Source organism: Hordeum vulgare, chromosome 5H (genome assembly GCF_904849725.1).
Source record: "Hordeum vulgare subsp. vulgare chromosome 5H, MorexV3_pseudomolecules_assembly, whole genome shotgun sequence".
Taxonomy (NCBI): domain Eukaryota; kingdom Viridiplantae; phylum Streptophyta; class Magnoliopsida; order Poales; family Poaceae; genus Hordeum; species Hordeum vulgare.
The window spans coordinates 286,718,223-286,732,746 of NC_058522.1; positions in this window are offsets into that span (position 1 = coordinate 286,718,223).

Below are 14,524 nucleotides of genomic sequence, written 5' to 3' on the forward strand. Positions count from 1 at the left end.
ATAATCGTATTGCAATAAGCACGATCCAATCATGTTCATGCTCAACGCAAACACCAAATAACAAGTATTTATGTTTAACACCAATCCCGATGGTAGAGGGAGCATGCGATGTTTGATCACATCAACCTTATAATTACTTCCAACACACATAGTCACCTCACCCTTGCTAGTATCCTTTTAATCCGTAGCTATAACTTCGAGTTACTAACACTTAGCAACTGAACTAGTATCTAATACCCTGGTGCTACTAGAAATACTAGTAAGGTACACATCAATATTAGGTATATCCAATATACTTTTGTCGACTTTGCCAGCCTTCTCATCTACCAAGTATCTAGGGTAGAGCCGCCTCAGTGACTGTTTCCCTCATAACAGAATTACTTAGTCTCGGGTTTGGGTTCAAACCCGGGTTTCTTCACTAGAGCAGCAACTGTTCTACCGTTTCATAAAGTATCCCTTCTTGCCCTTGCCCTTTTTGAAACTAGTGGTTTTACTAACCATCAACAATTGATGCTCCTACTTGATTTCTACTTTCGCAGTGTCAAACTTTGCAAAATAGCTCAAGGATCATCATATGTATCCTTGATATGTTGTAGTTCATCACGAAGCTCTAGTAGCTTGGTGGCAGTGACTTTGGAGAACCATCACTATCTCATCTCAAAGATCAACTCCCACTCGATTCAAGCGATTGTAGTACACAGACAATCTGAGCACATGCTCAACGATTGAGATTTTCTCCCTTACTTTTAGACAAAGAATCTTGTCGGAGGTCTCATACCTCTTAACAAGGGCACGAGCATGAAATCCAAATTTCATCTCTTGGAACATCTCATATGTTCCGTAACGTTTCAAAACGTCTTCGGCGCTCCAATTCTAAGTCGTCAAGCATTCCGCACTGAACTATCACGTAGTCATCAAAAACGTGTATGTCAGATGTTCGCAACATCCACAGACGACGCTCGAGGTTTAGCACACCGAGCGGTGCATTAAGGACATAAGCCTTCTGCGCAGCAATGAGGACAATCCTCAGTTTACGGACTCAGTCCGCAAAATTGCTACTATCATCTTTCAACTAAATTTTCTCTAGGAACATATAAAAATAGTAGAGTTACAACGCAACCTACAACATAATTTGCAAAGACCTTTTTGACTATTTTCATGATAATTGACTTTAGCTAATCATATTACTAATAACTCCCACTCAAAATAGACATCCCTCTAGTCACTTGAGTGGCGCATGATCCAAATCCACTATCTCAAGTCCGATCATCACGTCAGTTGAGTATAGTTTTGGTGGTGAACATCTCCATGTTGATCATATCAACTATATGATTCATGCTCGAGCTTTCGGTCTCTTGTGTTCCGAGGCCATGTCTGTACATGCTAGGCTTGTCAAATTTAACCCGAGTGTTCCGCATGTGCAACTGTTTTCCACCCGTTGTATGTCTATCACACCTGATCATCATGTGGTGTCTCGAAATGACGAACTGTCGCAACGGTGCACAGTCGGGGAGAACACAATTTTATCTTGAAATTTTAGTGAGGGATCACCTTATAATGCTACCGTCCTTCTAAGAAAAATAAGGTGCATAAAAAGGATTAACATCATATGCAATTCATAAGTGACATGATATGGCCATGATCTTGTGCTTCTTGATCTCCATCACCAAAGCACCGGCATGATCTTCATCGTCACCGGCGCCACACCATGATCTCCATCATCGTGTCGCCATCGAGGTTGTCGTGCTATCTATGCTATTACTACCAAAGCTACAACCTAGCAATATAGTAAACGCATCTGCAAGCACAACCATTAGTTTAAAGACAACCTTATGGCTCCTGCCGGTTGTCGTAGCATCGACGTGCAAGTCGATATTTAACTATTAAAACATGATCATCTCATACATCCAATATATCACATCATGTCTTTGGCCATATCACATCACATGCATACCCTGCAAAAACAAGTTAGACGTGCTCTAATTTGTTGTTGCATGTTTTACGTGGCTGCTATGGGTATCTAGTATGATCGCATCTTACTTACGCAAAGCCACAACAATGATATGCAATTTTCTATTTAACCTTCTCCAAGGACCACTTCGGTCAAATCGGTTTCAACTAAAGTTGAAGAAACAGGCACCCGCCGGTCATATTTATGCAACAAGTTGCATGTTAGTCGATGAAACCGGTCTCTCGTAAGCGTACGAGTAAGGTTGGTCTGGGACGCTTCAATCCAACAATACCACCGAATCGAGAAAAGACTATGGAGGGCAGCAAAAAGAACATCAACGCCCAAAAACTATTTTGTGTTCTACTCGAGATATCATCTACGCATGAACCTAGCTCTGATACCACTGTTGGGGAACGTAGCATGGGAAACAATTTTTTTCCTACGCACACGCAATACCTATCCATGTTGATGATCATCTACGAGACGGGAGAGTGAATCTACATACCCTTGTAGATCGCTAAGCGGAAGCGTATATAATGCGGTTGATGTATTGGAATGTTTCCGCGATTCAAATCGGCGTAGTCCCACGATCCGTCCCACGATCTCATCACGTTCCGTCCCGCGAACTTCATCACGGTCTGTCCCGTGATCTTCATCACGATCCTTCCCGATCTAGTGCCGAACGAACAGCACCTCCGCGTTCAGCACACGTACAGCTCGATGTTTATCTCCACCTTATTGATCCAGCAAGAGGGGCGGAGAGCTAGATGAGTTCTCCAGCACGGCGGCATGGTGGTGGTGGTGGTGCTATTCCAGCAGGGCTTTGCCTAAGAACCGCTGAAACTAGAGGATAAATAGATCTAGAGAGAGAGAGGGCGGCGCATGGCTATTTTCTGTTGTGCACAAACCCTCAAAACCCTTAGTGTATATAGGAGGATAGGAGGGAGAGGGCTACGCCCTAGCGCAACCTTCTCTTCCCTTGTGCAAGGGAGAGGAGGAGGAGTCCTACTCCAATCCTATTTGGAGTAGGATTCCTCCTTCCCACTAGGAAACTCTTTCCACCTTGTTTTTTTCCTTCTCAAACCTTATGGGCCTTAGTGGGAACTTATTCCAGCCCACTAGGGGCTGGTTTATCTCTTCCCACAGCCCATGAGACATCTTGGGGCGTGACACCCCTCCCAATGGTCCCCGGCACCCCTCCCGGTACTCCTGGTACACTACCGATGAGCCCAAAACTTTTTCGGTGACCAAAACAGGACTTCCTATATATCAATCTTCGTTTCTCGACCATTCCGGAAACCCTCGTGACGTACGGGATATCATACGAGATTCCGAACAATCTTCGGTCACCAACACATATAACTCAACTATACTGAAATGTCACCGAACCTTAAGTGTGCAGACCCCGCGGGTTCGAGAACTATGCAGACATGACCTGAGACACTCTCCAGTCAATAACTAACAACGGGACCTGAATGTCCATACTGGCTCCTACATATTCTACGAAGATCTCTATCGGTTGAACCTCTATGTCAAGGATTCATATAATCTCGTATACTATTCCCTTTGTCCTTCGGTATGTTACTTGCCCGAGATTCGATCGTTGGTATCCCCATACCTAGTTCAATCTCGTTACCGACAAGTCTCTTTACTCGTTCCGTAATACAAGATCCCGTAACTACCTACTTAGTCACATTGCTTGCAAGGCTTGTTGTGATGTTGTATTACCTACTGGGCCCCGAGATACCTCTCTGTTACACGGAGTGACAGATCCCAGTCTCGATCCATGCCAACCCAACATACACCTTTGGAGATACCTGTAGAGCACCTTTATGGTCACCCTGTTAGGTTGCGACGTTTGATAACTCACAAGGTATTCCTCCAGTGTCTGGGACCAGATACATTGACATGCGGAAAACAGTAGCAATAAACTGACACGATCATACACTACGTTTATAGTGTGGGTCTTGTCCATCACATCATTCTCCTAATGATGTGATCCCGTCATCAAGTGACAACACTTGCCTATGGTTAGGAAACCTTAACCATCTTTGATCAACGAGCTAGTCAACTACAGACTTACTAGGGACTGTGTTTTGTCTATGTATCCACACATGTATTTGTGTTTCCAATCAATACAATTATAAAATGGATAATAAACGATTATCACAAACAAAGATATATAATAATAACTAATTTATTATTTCCTGTAGAGAATATTTCCAACACTTTTGTTGTCTTTGTTCCAGTGGGGTCACTCCGAGTGAACTCACCGGGTGTAGTCCCCGAGACCGCTGTCGAGTGCTTACACTGGCAGGGGTCTTAATTAGTAGAGATATCTTTTTTTTATTGCACTCGGCCAGAGCGGATCTGGTTGAGTGTTGAATCCAATGGGGGAACGCTAAGTGCACCCACTGGGTGTAGTCCCCGAGACTATTATTAATCGCTAGTGAATGATAATAGTCTTAATCACTTGAATGCATAATCTTTGTGGCTCGTCACGACAGACCTTGTCGAGTGATAAACCAGTGGGGTCACGCCGAGTGAACCCACTGGGTGTATTCCCCGAGACCGCTATCGAGTGCTTGCATCGGCAGGGGTCTGATCAGAATCATATATTTTTATTCAATCGAATTATGCCTTTATCACTCGGAAGGGAAATAAACTTGGCCACATATCACTGGTAAGTGAGTTATGCGTCGACTGATTTTGGTCTTCTCATCTTTTCAAAAAGCTTGTGAAGTAGGTTCCGCATATGCTGCCTTGACCGCAGAGAAGAACCAACTGGCCGTGAACCTGGAGGTAGCTACGAATGATGTAGCTGCTTTGAAGAAAGCACTGAAGGAGAAGGACAAGGCGTTGGTGGAGGCCCAGGCAACCAGTAAGGACTTGCACACGGAGGTGGAGAAGATGCAGAAGGAGCGGTACAAGTGGATGAACCAGTTGAAGGACATGAATAGGAGGGCGTATGCTCAAGAGAAATATGTGGGGGATTTTTTCACCAAGATGCTGGGGTTACTCACTGGTAAGTTTCTTGTCGAGTGAATGTTGTGACTGATTGTTTGCTGTTTCGATGTTGACCTTGAAATTTTCTCCCTCACAGAGTTCTGCCAGGACTTGGAGAAGGAAACTAAGGAGGTGGATCCCTTGCTCGACCCTATCAATGTTCCAGTCGGTGACGACCCGTCTCTAGATATGTTCCGTGTGAACTCCCGCCTCATCAAGGTGGACAAGTACATCACGCGATTGAGGGTGGCTGTAAGCAAGATCGACAAGGAGTTGTGGCCGGAGGATGATCTCCAGCATGATCTGGAGGCCATGATGACCCGTATGGAGCAGATTCCTCAGCGAGTTCAGGCGTGGAAGAAGTCGGCCGCTCGGTGTGGGGCTAACGTGGCTCTGTCACTCGTGAGGGTCCATTGTAAGGAGGCTTGGGAGGAGAAGGTGAAGATGCTGCAAGTTGCAAACAAAAAGAAGCTTTTTGAAGACTTCATTGAGACCTTCATCGATACTGCAACGCGCATCGCCGACGGCATCGACCACGACACCTTCGTGGAACCGGCCAGCCCAGGTGAGCAGTGAGGAAGACAAACATTCGTTAGAAAGACTTTGATTTGCCTCGGTATGCCGAGTGGTCCAGTAAACACTTTAAACTTCCTTCGGGTACTGAATCCGAGTGCTTTTGTTCTGCAGATAACCTTGATCTGCGCTGGGTATCGTGAATTTGCCCGTTTCGACTGAATTTGAATTTATCCTTTTCGACTGGATTTTTCTTTTTGGGAATGCTCTGGGCATACGCAAAGTCTCCCACCTAAGCAAAACTTGATTCGTAGTTGGGTTGGGGTTAACTAGGCGAAGTCTGGTTCGCAGTTCGGCTGGATTTTATCACTTACGCGAATTTGGTTCGTGCCTAAGTCCCCGAGTGAGAGGGTTATTCTTCACTTGGAGAGGTTTTTTGACGTAGGCGAATCCAATTCGCGGCTAAGCCCCCGAGTGAGAGGGTAGCTCTTCACTCGGAGTAGTTTGTTACTTAGGCTAAGCGGGTTCGCGACTAAGCCCCCGAGTGAGAGGGTAGCTCTTCACTCGGAGAAGTTTGTAACTTAGGCGAATCTGGTTCGTGGCTAAGCCCATGAGTGAGAGGGTAGCTCTTCACTCGGAGTAGTTTTGAAATTAGGTGAATGTGGTTCGCGGCTAAGCCCCCGAGTGAGAGGGTAGCTCTTCACTCATAGAAGTTTTTAACTTAGGCGAATCTGGTTCGCGGCTAAGCCCCCGAATGAGAGGGTAGCTATTCACTCGAAGAAGTTTTTAACTTAGGATAATCTAGTTCGCGGCTAAGCCTCCGAGTGAGAGGGTAGGTCTTCACTAGGAGAAGTTTTTAACTTAGGCGAATGTGGTTCGCGGCTACGCCCCCGAGTGAGAGGGTAGCTCTTCACTCGGAAAAGTTTTTAACTTAGGCGAATCTGGTTCGCGGCTAAGCCCCCGAGTGAGAGGGTAGCTCTTCACTCAGAGAAGATTCTTTAGACTGGAGTACACCGATATATTGTTGTAACTTTGGCAAGTATATTGCTCTGGGGAATCTTGTTTGTTACATCAAAACAGTCGCTCATCAAGCATAAAAATGCTTAAGTAGATCTCCGTTCCACGCCCGCAGCTCGTCGATACTTTTCTCGAGATTGTAGAGTCGGTAGGCTTCGTTCTTCAGCACCTTGGAGACGATGAAGGATCCTTTCCAGGTGGGAGCTAACTTGTGCGGCCTCTGCTGATGTACTAGGAGCACCAAATCACCTGCTTGGAACATCCGACTCCTGACGTGTCTTGAATGGAATCACCGTAAGTCCTGCTGGTAGATCGTCGATTGAATCAAGGCCATCTCGCGTTCCTCCTCCAAACGATCGACTCTGTCTTGTCGGGCTTGTTCAGCTTTAGCTTCTGAGAAGAGTTCGACTCGGGGAGAATTGTGGAGTAGATCACATGGAAGGACAACTTCAGCTCCGTATAGGAGAAAGAACGGAGACCGCCCAGTCGACCTGTTCGGGGTCGTCCTAAGACCCTAGAGCATAAAAGGCGCGTGTAGCATGTCCAATTTCCCGCATGAGACGAGGTTTTAGTCCTTGAAGTATGAGTCCATTCGCCCGTTTTGCCTGGTCGTTGGTTTGAGGATGAGCAACGGATGCGTAATCCACTCGGGTTCCTTGGTTGGACCAAAAACTCTTGAATTCATCCGAGTTGAAGTTCGACCCATTGTTTGTGATGATGTTGTGTGTGACCCCATATGTGGAAGTGATTTCTCTCATGAACTTGATTGCGGTACGTGCATCTAGCTTTTTGATTGGCTTGGCATCTATCCACTTGGTGAATTTGTCGACATCGACTAGCAAATGAGTGAATCCACCCTGTCCTGTTTGGAACGGTCCGACCATGTCCAGGCCCCAGACAGCGAATGGCCATATGAGGGGAATTGTCTTCAGAGCAGACGCTGGCTTGTGCGATTTGTTGGAGTAATACCATCAGCCTTCACAGTGATCCACGATTTCCTTGGATATTTCATTCGCTCGTGGCCAGAAGAATCCAGCTCGGTATGCTTTGGCAACAATGGCCCTAGAGGACGCATGATGACCACAGGTCCCCGAGTGGATTTCTTCCTAAATCAGTCGGCCTTCCTCACGGGAGATGCACCGCAGAGCTACGCCAGTCACACTTTCCCTATAAAGCTGATCTCCCATGACCGTGAAGGCCTTCGATCTCTGGATGATCTGTCTGGCTTCGACTTTGTCCTCTGGTAGCTCTCGCCTCAGGATGTATGCGATGTAGGGTACTGTCCACTCGGGTGTGACCACCAAAATCTCCATGATCAGATCGACAACTACTAGGATTTCAACTTCAATCGGATCCGAAGTACTTGTAGGCTGAGGGGATTCTTCAGTGAATGGATCTTCCTACACCGAAGGGGCGTGTATGTGTTCCAAACAAACATCACTAGGCACACGCTTTCGAGTGGACCCGATTTTCGCCAACTCCTCAGCAGCTTGATTCTTCAATCGAGGAACATGATGGAGTTCTAAACCTTCAAATCTTTTCTCAAGCTTTCTCACTATGTTGCAGTACCCAGTCATGGCAGGGTTCCTCACATCCCACTCTTTCATCACTTGATTAACCACCAGATCCGAGTCACCGTATACCATCAAGCGTCGGACACCGAGCGAGATGGCCATACGCAACCCGTAGAGGAGAACTTCATACTCCGCCTCGTTGTTAGAAGAATCAAAGTGAATCTGCAGTACATAACTGAGCTTGTCACCCTTCGGGGATATTAGAACTACGCGTGCGCCAGAACCATTCAACATCTTTGAGCCGTCAAAAAACATGATCCAGTGTGGCGAGTGGATCGGAGCTGGTTGTTGTTGTTCTACCCATTCGGCCATGAAATCAACAAGAGCTTGAGATTTGATGGTTTTCTAGGCTTCAAACTTTATGTCGCAATATAGCAGCTACATTGCCCATTTCGCCACTCGGCATGATGCACCCCGATTGTGAAAGATTTCTTACAATGTGGCATCGCTGACAACAGACACCGAGTGATCTTGAAAATAATGAGCCACCTTCTTTGCAGTCATGTAAATCCCATCGAGAAGCTTCTGATAATGGGGATATATCTGCTTGGAAGGAGTCAATACCTGAGAAACATAATACACTGGGCGCTGGATCTTATAAGCTTTGCCTTCCTGCTCTCGCTCGACTGTCAGGACTGTGCTAACGACTTGATTTGTCTCACTCGTAAATCCCGTTTTCTTGCGGAGTACTCCTTCTGGTCGGAAAAAAATCATTATATATTCTCCTGAAAGGTCTGACGCTCGTATCACGCAAATTTCCTTTGTTTTCATTTCGAGCCTGTTTTCTGCCGTAGATTTAGAGCAAGGATGTCGTCTCAGGAATCTGTCGGGGAGAACAATTTCCCTCAAGTCTATGAAGAAGTAGATGCTGATCTGAAAAGAGTGGAAGTCACAGAAGCCAAGGGCAAAACTAAGGAGAAGAATCAGGCGTGGGATGAAGTGCAATCTGTGTTCAACAAGGAAGAAGTTGAAGAAGTGGATTTCCTTCAACCCTACATCCACCTACTGTCTCCATCCTTGATTGAACTCTTGAGGTTTTGTGAAACAACTCATGCTCACAATACTTATCTCACTCGTGAAGTTGTTTTGTTGGAGAAACATATCACAGAGCTCCAAGGTATAAATCAAAGATTGATGGCCCTCTTGGAATCAAAAGACAAAACAACTCCACCACCATCACCTCAAAAGGAAGACAACTAAGAACGGGTATGGGCAATTCCCTTGGCTTGTGCCAAGCTTGGGGGAGTTGCCCCGGTATCATATCACCATCACATCTTTTGCCTTTACCTTTTCTTAGTTCGATCTTTTTTGGTTTTATCTTTCTCTAGTAGAATAAAGTTCTTAGTGTTTTAGGCTTGAGTTTTGCTTTGTGTCACCCCCGATGTATTCGAGCTCGTGAGCCATATAATAAAGAGTGTCTTAGTTAAGGGCCTTGCCTCCTGCCATGATCAAAAGGATGAGAAAAGAACAAAAGCATGAAAGATCATGTAATGTTCTTATGGGAAGTGATGGCTTCACATATAAAAAGAATGTTGATTGAAACTTGTTGAGGGTGGACAAATGTAGACCTTGGTCATTGTTGCAATTAATAGGAAGTAATAAATAAGGAGAGGTTCACATATAAACATATCATCTTGGACACCATCTATGATTGTGAACAGTCACTAAATATTACATGCTTAGAAGTAGATGTTGGACAAGGAAGACAACATAATGAATTGTGTTTGCTTGGTTCTGAACAATGTTATATGACTAGAGATCCCTTAGCATGTGACGATTGCTTCCACCTCATATTAGCCAAAACTCCCGCACCAAGTAGAGATACTACTTGTGCATCCATAAACCTTCAACCCAGTTTTGCCATGAGAGTCCACCATACCTACCTATGGATTGAATAAGATCCCTCAAGTAAGTTGTTGTCGGTGCAAGCAATAAAAATTGCTCCCTAAATATGTATGATCTATTAGTGTGTGGAAAATAAGCTTTGTACGAACCTGTGATGAGGAAGACATAAAAGCGACGGACTGCATAATAAAGTTCTTTATCGCAGGAGGCAATATAAAGTGGCGTTCCTTCACACTAAGAGGACACACATCCAAACCTCAAAAGCGCATGACAACCTCTGCTTCCCTCTGCGAAGGGCCTATCTTGTACCTTTACTTTTTGCCCTTGAAAGAGTCATGGTGATCTACACCAATTACTTATTTCGCCTTTATCTTGGCTCACATCATATGCTAGGGAAAGATCTATATTCATATGTCAACTTGGAAGTGAGTGTTCATGAATTATTATTGTTGACATTACCCTTGCGGTAAGTGGTTGGGAGGCGAAACTATAAGCCCCTATCTTTCTCTGTGTCCGACTGAAACTTTGATCTCATGAGTACCACGTGAGTTGTAGAAATTGTAGAAGACAAAAGGATGATTGAGTATGTGGATTTGCTTTACAAGCTCTTACTTTACTCTTTCCGATGTTGCGATAAATTGCAATTGCTTCAATGACTAAAGGCTATCGGTTGTTAATTCTCGGTAAGGCTCTTGATCCATACTTTACTTTGTGCAGGAATTATCACTTTAGCATAAGAGATTATATGATGGTATTGTTGTTCTGACTATGATCATGATGCCTGCATGTTCGTATTTTGTTTTGTCGACACCTCTTTCTCTAGACATGTGGGCATGTTTATTGATCTCGGCTTTCGCTTGAGGACAAGCGAGGTCTAAGCTTGGGGGAGTTGATACGTCCATTTTGCATCATGCTTTCATGTTGATATTTATCGCTTTATGGGATGTTATTACACTTCACGGTACAATACTTATGCCTTTTCTCTCTTATTTTGCAAGGTTTACATGAAGAGGGAAAATGCGGGCAGCTGGAATTCTGGCCTGAAAAAGGAGCAAGTTTGAGATACCTATTCTGCGCAACTCCAAAAGCCGTGAAAATAAACGAGGATTTATTTTAGAATTTATAAAAAATATTGGGCCAAAGAAGTACCAGAGGGGCGCCAGCAGGAAGCCACAAGCCTGCTAGGTGCGGCCTGCCCCCCTGGCCGCGCCTAGGGGGCTTGTGGGCTCCCAGCTGGCCCTGTGTCCCCCTCTTTTTCTACAAGAAGGGTTTCGTTCCAGAAAAAATAAAGAGGAGGCTTTTGGGAGGAATCGCCGCCGCCACGAGGCGGAACTTGAGCAGAACCAATCTAGAGCTCCGGCACGACAATCCTTCCAGGGAAACTTCCCTCCCGGAGGGGGAAATCGTCGCCATCGTCATCACCAACATTCCTCTCATCGGAGGGGACTCATCACCATCAACATCTTCATCAGCACCATCTCATCTCCAAACCCTAGTTCATCTCTTGTAACCAATCTTTGTCTCACGACTCCGATTAGTACTTGTAAGGTTGCTAGTACTGTTGATTACTCTGTGTAGTTGATGCTAGTTGGATTACTTGGTGGAAGATTATATGTTCAGATCCTTGATGCTACGCATTACCTCTCTGATCATGAATATGATTATGCTTTGTGAGTAGTTACTTTTGTTCCTGAGGACATGGGATAAGTCTTTCTATAAGTAGTCATGTGAATTTGGTATTCGTTCGATATTTTGATGTGTTGTATGTTGTTTTTCCTCTAGTGGTATTATGTGAACATCGACTACATAACTCTTCACCATTATTTGGGCCTAGAGGAAGACATTGGGAAGTAGTAAGTAGATGATGGGTTGCTAGAGTGACAGAAGCTTAAACCCTAGTTTATGCGTTGCTTCGTAAGGGGCTGATTTGGATCCACTAGTTCAATGCTATGGTTAGACTTTGTCTTAATTCTTCTTTCGTAGTTGCGGATGCTTGCGAGACGGGTTAATCATAAGTGGGATGCTTGTCCAAGTAAGGGCAGTACCCAAGCACCGGTCCACCCACATATCAAACTATCAAAGTAGCGAACGTGAATCATATGATCATGATGAAAACTAGCTCGACAGAAATTCCCATGTGTCCTCGGGAGTGCTTTACCTCCTATAAGACTTTATTCAGGCTTGTCCCTTGCTACAAAAGGGATTGGGCCACTTTGCTACACCGTGGTTACTTTTGTTACTTGCTAGTTGCTACAAATCATCTTGTCACACAACTACTTGTTACCGACAATTTCAGTGCTTGCAGAGATTACCTTGCTGAAAACCACTTGTCAGATCCTTCTGCTCCTCGTTGGGTTCGACACTCTTACTTATCGAAAGGACTACGATAGATCCCCTATACTTGTGGGTCATCATGTCCCAGTTCTCACAGAGGATCTGGATGAGCTCGACTTCCTATTTATGATCAAGAGTTGTTGAGATGTTGGTTGGGGCAGCGGTGGGATCCATCGGTGGATGATGACTTTCTTGATTTCCCCTGCCGACTGGAATGCGGACTCGGAAGCTGGCTTCTTTGAGCGCATCAGTTCGGCGGGGTTTGTTGTCTTCCGGTACTCGTCGAGCTCCACCATTGCCATCTGCTGGTCGGCAATCTTGGAGCCCTGCTGCAAACACTCTTGTGCTCTCTTCCGATTGCCGGTGACGGTGATGACTCCCTTTGGCCCTGGAATCTTCATCTTTAGATATACATAACATGGTCGGGCCATGAAACGTACATAAGCTGGACGACCAAGGATGACGTGGTAGGCACTCTAGAAGTCTGCCACCTCGAACGTGAGTTTCTCTTTACGGAAGTTCTTGTTAGAGATCAAGACGACATCTAACGCAATCCTGCCGAGTGACTTGGCCTTCTTCCCAGGGATCACTTTGTGGAACTGCATATTGCTCTCGCTGAGCTTGGACATCGGAATGCCCATCCCCTTGAGAGTGTCGGCGTACATGATATTCAAGCCGCTCCCTCCGTCCATCAGCACCTTGCGGAGCCGAATTCCTTCAACCACCGGATCAACGATGAGAGCCTGACGTCCCGGGGTGGGTACATGGGGTGGGTGATCCGACTAGTCGAAAGTGATGGCAGTCTGCGACCACTTGAGATATGTTGGAGCGGAAGGAGCTGTCATGTTGAACTCTTGGTTGACCACCTTCAGTCTACTCTTGCTTTCGACGTCAGCGAAGATCATCAGAGTGGCGTGGATTTCTGGGAAAGGGTGTTCTATCTCTTCGTCCACCTTTTCAGGTTCTTTCTCACTCGATTGTTCCTCTATGATTCTCTGGATCAACAGCCTGCATTGTCGAGTGGTATGCTTTGGCAATATAGTGTTGCCTTTTTCATCCGTTTTCGTGTGGATTGCACACGCCAAATCAAGGACATTTGGTCCTGTCTGCTTTTTTGGATTTCTTGGGAGGGAATTGACCCTTGGCCTTTCCTTTGAACTTTCCTCCCGCCAAAGCGGCTGCTTCTACCGGCGGTGTGCGCTACGCCTTCTGCTTCTGCTTTCGGTTGGAGTTGGCATCTCCGTCGACAGCCTTGCCTTTGCCGTTGCGGAGGCGGTCTTCTTCTTCTCCATTGGCATAGCGGGTTGCTATCTCCATCATCTTGCTCATGGACATGTCTCCCGTCCACCAAATTTAAAGTACAACTCTCGATACCTTACGCCTGCTTTGAAAGCGCAGACTACTTGATGCTCGGTGATGTTTTCCACCGTGTGATGGAGAGTGGTCCAGCGCTGGATAAAATCGCACAAAGACTTACTCGACTTCTGGATACAATGCTGCAGCTCGGTGAGACCAACAGGGCGCTTGCAGGTGCCCTCGAAGGTCTTGATGAATAGTCGGGCCAAGTCTGCCCAGCAGTATATGCTTGAAGGAGCTAGTTGATTCAGCCAAGCCCGGGCCGAACCATCCAGCATCAGGGGCAAGTGCTTCATTGCGACGTTGTCGTTGCCGCCGCCGATCTGAACCGCCACTCGGTAATCGTCCAGCCATGTTTCCTGCTTGGACTCTCCGGTGAACTTGCTTATTTCGGCCGCCAACCAAAAGTTGGGGGAATATCAGCGGAGCAGATTGCTCGGCTGAAACACTCGGGGCCGGAGATGACAAAGCCACTTCCACTCGGACGATCTCAGTCGTAACTGTCACGGTGGGTCGGCCTCTATCAACTCTCTTCTGAGTGAGATAGTCCCTTGCATCACGCCTCTGGTCGCGTTCATCACCCACCGATCGCTTTTCGTCGTAGTGTCGGGGCATGTACGAACCACTCCGCGGAGGAGAGCGGGAACGATGGCGGTTATCGTGATTGAACCGGGAGGGAAGCGGAGTCCACCTCTGTTCTCTGTATCGATCTTCTTGGCAATCCCCTCCTCTGCGATCCTGAGGAGAACCGGACTATAAACCGACCGAACTGTATCTGCTCGGACGGAATTGTTGTGCAGTCTGTTCTGAGACTGAGAAACAGAAGAATTCTGCTACTGCGCCGCCTATAGCAACGCGCGGATCTGCTCCAAACCTCTGCCTGCTTCTGAATTCGTTGGCTGGATGGAGTCTGTTATCCTTGCGGCTG